The sequence below is a fragment of the Lygodium microphyllum genome, chromosome 8 (assembly GCF_053477565.2).
Source record: "Lygodium microphyllum isolate KBCC chromosome 8, Lygodium_microphyllum_v1.1.10, whole genome shotgun sequence".
NCBI classification, from domain to species: Eukaryota; Viridiplantae; Streptophyta; class Polypodiopsida; order Schizaeales; family Lygodiaceae; genus Lygodium; species Lygodium microphyllum.
The window spans coordinates 40,619,284-40,624,833 of NC_141142.1; positions in this window are offsets into that span (position 1 = coordinate 40,619,284).

Here is a 5,550-nt window from a genome sequence, read left to right on the forward strand (position 1 = left end):
TTTTTTTGGGTGCGGTTCATCTCAAGTTGTCAAAGTGTTTACGCTCCACTTGCTCCCCATAGATCATATGGGGTGCATCTCAAGTTATCAAAGTGTTAATGCTCCACTTGCTGCACATTGCTCCCTATAGATCATATGCCAATGCCTCCTATACTTGCAACAGGATCTATCTTACATTAAGTAGGATAACTGTGTGGGTCCTCTCTTAGTTTTTTTGAGCTACCTCATTATACCTTGGTACTCTATGAGTGTTTAGCTGGTGCACGTGCGTGCACTCTCTTTTTCTCTTGTCAATCAAATGCAAGTTCTTTGAGGTCATATTTAGAGGCAAGGATATTGCAATGTATGTTGAGATAGTGCACAGAAAGCCCATTGTGAGAAGTCTCCAGATATAGATGGGAATGAGTGTGCACCCTTGGCCATGTACAATTGGTGGAACCAGGGGATTGGGGGGTTGTGATTTTGTACAAAGAGGAATTACATGATATGGTCCAACTGGTACACATAGATGTAGATGCATGATACATATTGATTAAAGTGAGCACAAATAGGCCAAGGGATGTATATATTGATTAAAGTGAGCACAAATAGGCCAAGAGATGTATATATTGTTGTACACTTTTTCTTGCCCATGCATTTGAGATGTGCCTCATAGGGTGAATCACCATATATGCCACCAAGGGATCAAGGTGTGATATAATATTGTATAAAGAACACACATGTGATTGTAGGTAGGGATGTAGATTCATGAAATGTATGGATTAGACTAAGCCAAAATAGACCAAGAGGCATATAGTAGTAAGCTATTTCTCATTTATGTATTGAGGTTTGCTAATATTGGTGACGTTGAATTGGAGAGTTTAGTTCCACTACTTCACAAGAACAGATAACTTTATACGACACTAATGAGGTTATCTGTTTTTCAAAAAGTTCATTAGTGAGGAAATTGGAACACGGAGACTAGGCTTGGATGGATAAGTGACACAATATGGGACACATTTTCTTGCCTTTGTTTTTGGGGAAAATTTTCAAGTTGGGAATTGTACACCACAACCCAATCCCCCTTTTGAAAAATCTTCTTTGCATGCATGTTCACCCATGCTTGCTTTTTGGACTATGTAATTCCTGAAACATAGGTAGGTAACACCATGTCCTCTTTCAGCTTTAGGAGCTGTTCCAGCCTATGTTGCACCGACTTTTCAAGATCTAGCTTGTGTTGTAAACAATTCTCAAGTTACGAACCACAAACTCTGTTGGCACAAGTCTCTAAGACATACACCACCTATGCAATCCTCTAAGTACCAATCTACCTAAATACATGTACAAATATTGCTCATATACACACATGATGACGTAATATTTTGTACCTACTCATGAACTCACATTTTTGTCATAATCAAGTATGTACCTATGCACCTCACAATTATATATATAACACTTTATCTATTCATGTGTATAATAAGACTCATAATGTGTGAATAAGGTCGGACAAGAAATTTCAAGATTTTGATCTCTATGCAAAGTTTTGGTGCTCTTTATTAATTAGTTTAACACTCTCAAAGCTAGGAGATTTTTTACTATATCTCACTACATGGGCAAAGCTACAACTTTTTATCACCTACGAGAAGACCAATGAACTAGTTATATGATGGAAATGTCAAATAGAAGAAATCTAAGCTCATTTTGAGAGTATGATCCTTATAAGTGGCTTCCTTATTGTAGACTTCTACAAGCACGTTTTACAAGAACTAAAAGGAGTAGATTTTCCAAAAGTCAACATATCTAATTGATGTGCAAGTAGAAATTTGGTACTTCACATATATAAAGTTGAGTTTTTTGTTATAACAATACATACTATGGATTCGTTCATTATGCAAAGAGGTATTAGGGCCATAGTGAGTTTAGAACATCAGGACTATTTGTGAGTTATCTTTAACTTAAGTTTGACAAAATTTAGAAAATGGGAAATTTTCTTCCAATTATTTGAGATTGTGTTCAAACTTTTGACCAATCATTTAAATCTAGAATTTCACTGGCCCAAAAATTGTTAATGCATGAGTATTGGTTAATGTTTTCATCTCAACACATCATGTTCACTTTTCACATGATATTAGACTCAACTTGCTCTCTTTTTGAAACTCTGTATGAGTGATTCTACTTACAAGCCTAGTGAATTGTGTAAGAGTTTTCTTCTTGATTGATCTTTTGTCTATCTTGATAGAAAGAGGCTGGCTTCCTTGACCAATATAAACCTTGAATCTTTAGCAAAGCTCAATGAGAGCAACTATGCAGTTTGGAAGCACCATATGGACACAATCCTCCCCCTTCACGATTGCCAGAACATGGTGGAAGATAAACACAAAGGCCATAAAGTTGATGATGAGGCGCAAAGAAAAATGGGATAGAAAAGCTATGCTTGGTATTCATTTGATAAGGCTTGGCCAGCTCATTAAAGCTCAAAGCACCCCAAAGCAATTAACAATTAGAAATTAAGTCACAAGTAGCCATCGTAGCAAAGGAGAAAGTGCTACCTCATATGTTTTGAAGGTCAAAAAGCTCCATGATAAAGCTAGTGGGGTTGTTGGAGACAAGATGTTAGATGAGGAGATCACCACAATGATCACAAATGGACTAGGTGAAGAATATGGCAACCTTGCGCAAGGGTTGATTACCCAAAAATAAAAGCTTTCTTTGGATGAGGTTCAACATATTCTCCTTGATGAGGATCAAAGAACAAAAGCCATTAAGAGTAGACAAAGGAATAGAATATAAATAGAGGTAGAGAGTAGAGGTGGCTACAACAATTGCAACATCAACAATAGTCAAAATCATGGACATACTCATGGAAGAGGAAGAGGCTATTCTAGATCAAAGTAAAAAATAACTATTGTCATAAAAGGGAACATTATGAAAGAGATTGTTGGTTGAAAGAGAAGATGAAAAAACATAAAATCATGGTGGAAGTTGAAACCTCTCATTTTATTGAGGGAAATTTGTTGTCTATATTTAAATATGGTTTTGCTAGCAATGTATAGGTTGACAAGCAACACATTCTTCAAGAACCTCGGTGGATTGATTGTGGGGAAAGCTTCCACATGACCTCCCACAAAGAATACTTTAGCTCTCTATCTATGAATGCTAGTGCAATAAGCAAAGCTTAGAGCTTCAGCTCATCCTAGTGTGAGTGGATTGAGTGATTCTCTCTCATCCTAATCATAAATTGATTAGCATTACTATCATTGTACTTGGCAATCATTCATACATCAATCAAGCTTTTGTTATTTCTTCATTCTAGGTCTGATTATGTTTATTATATTGATTGAAATATGAATTAGTATTGGTTTCCATCTCAACATATCCCATTATTTTCTCATGGTTTCCTTAGAGGTAGTAGGCTATTCTTCTTTTTATGAGTGATAAGCTTAGCTCTACCAAGAACTAGATCATGTCATTAGCCAAATCTAAGAGACGATAATGTTTGTATCTACCTTCTTCACTCCTTTATCTTAGCCCACTTGGTGAAATAGTCAATTGCTGCCCTTCGAGGATTGTGTTTCAATACAAGACTAATCTATTTCAAATTATAGCCCCCATAACTTCAATGGGTTGCTTGAGACCAATGGAACTAATCATTGGCCTTGTAGGGTACCTTGAAGCAATATTGTGTACTCAATTGTCTCTAAGAAAATAGATTTGCTACCATAACCATAAGCTTGAATGTAGGATGTTACAAGTCTAAATTTTGCTTCAAAGTTTCTTGTGTGGATTTTCTCTAACAAGCATCAATACTTGACACTCTTCTCTTACACCTAGCAAGATATGACATTCGCTTATGTACCCTTGAAAAATTCCATCCTTTGTAAATTCATATAAGTAACTCTTGCGTGAGTTGATAGGGAAGGTTAAGTTTGATAAATCACTTATCCTTGACTTTAGTCATTCTCTTATTTAATACAACTAACTATAAAGCGAGAATTTTCATCACTTATTAGAAGTCCAAAATAAATCTCGAATAGAGAAGTTGTCTAGAAGTTCATGTTTAGAAATAATTGTGCCACAAGATCAAGTAAAATATTATCTTTTCATGCCTTACCATTATCATAAATATTAGTTTCATAAGAATAAGAAGCCATCTAAGGATCCATTCAATTACAAAAAGGTTTTGTTAAATTATATAAGGTGGGCTGGATTGGATGCAATTAATTGATATATTAGGCATCACATGTAATTATAGAATAACATTATTACAAATTGAAATAGATAGATGTATATTAAATAATAATGAAGGGTTACAAATGGAGATTTCAAAGCTAGGGATTGTGAGTGACTCCAACATCTTCAATCCACACTTATGGTCATTCACTTGTTGAGTTCCTATTCCTGGTCCAATGAATAATGAGGCTTGGACCAAGCATGTGAATTAATTGGGATGACTCTTAAACATTAGATTATGCCCTAATGTGCAAAAAACCATACATGAAGGCCTAGTTGTAAAAATTACATGATGTAGCATACATAATCTAAGCAAGAAATAGACCCAAAATAAAGCATACATAGCAAATAAGAGAAAAACAAAAACTTTCTTACACTTTCAAACAAAGTGATACAAGATGTCCCTATCCACCCACGCACTTCCATCATAAAGCTTGAATGGTTATCTAGACAAATAACTAGTCAATGAAAGGTAGAGCTTGAGTGGAAATATACAAGTGACAACAAGAGCTATGGCAGATGGAGTAAAAGAGCAAGAAAGAGAGAAACCATATGTGGGAACTCCAACAGTCACAATATGTGATTGGTCTTTACCCTAGTCACAATATGTAGTGTACATGTGTACAGTCACGGTGTGTGAAGTAAATACAGGGTGGCATATACACATGCACCTATACCCCTAACAACCTCCCGCTTAAATATGATGTGCCTATAGGAGACAATGAGAAAAAGTAACAAAGTATAAATGTAAAAGTACAATAGAATGAGGAATAGACGTCATCTCTTCCTACGCCCATCATCTTACTAAGGAAGGCAAAATGTTTCGTTGAGAGACTTTTAGTGAGCCAATCTGTATGCTTCTCATTAGTTGAGATCTTAACAAGCTCAACATACTTGCCCTCTACCACCTTCTTGATGAAGTGATATTGCACCTTAATGTGCTTTGTCTTTGCATGGAAGAAAAGATTCTTGGCCAACTAAATAGCAGTCATAGAATCCAAATGTAGTGTAGAAGTAACAGTAATACCTAGGTTGCCTAACCATAGGGCCTTCTTGCAAGTACCTTAGTGGCTACAATATACTCTACCTTGGGCATCCAAGAAACAACATCTTCAGCAAAAGTAAAGACATACAGAGCGGTGGACTTCCCATTATCTATATGTTCTACATAGTCAGAGTCAGTGTAACCCACGATTGTAGCATCCTACCCACCATAGCAAATACTCATATCTACAGTGCCTTTCAAGTACCTCATGATACCCTTCACAACATCCCAATGTCACCAACCAGGTTTAACCATATAGCATGCTACAACTCCCACCATTGCAAATGCTTCAC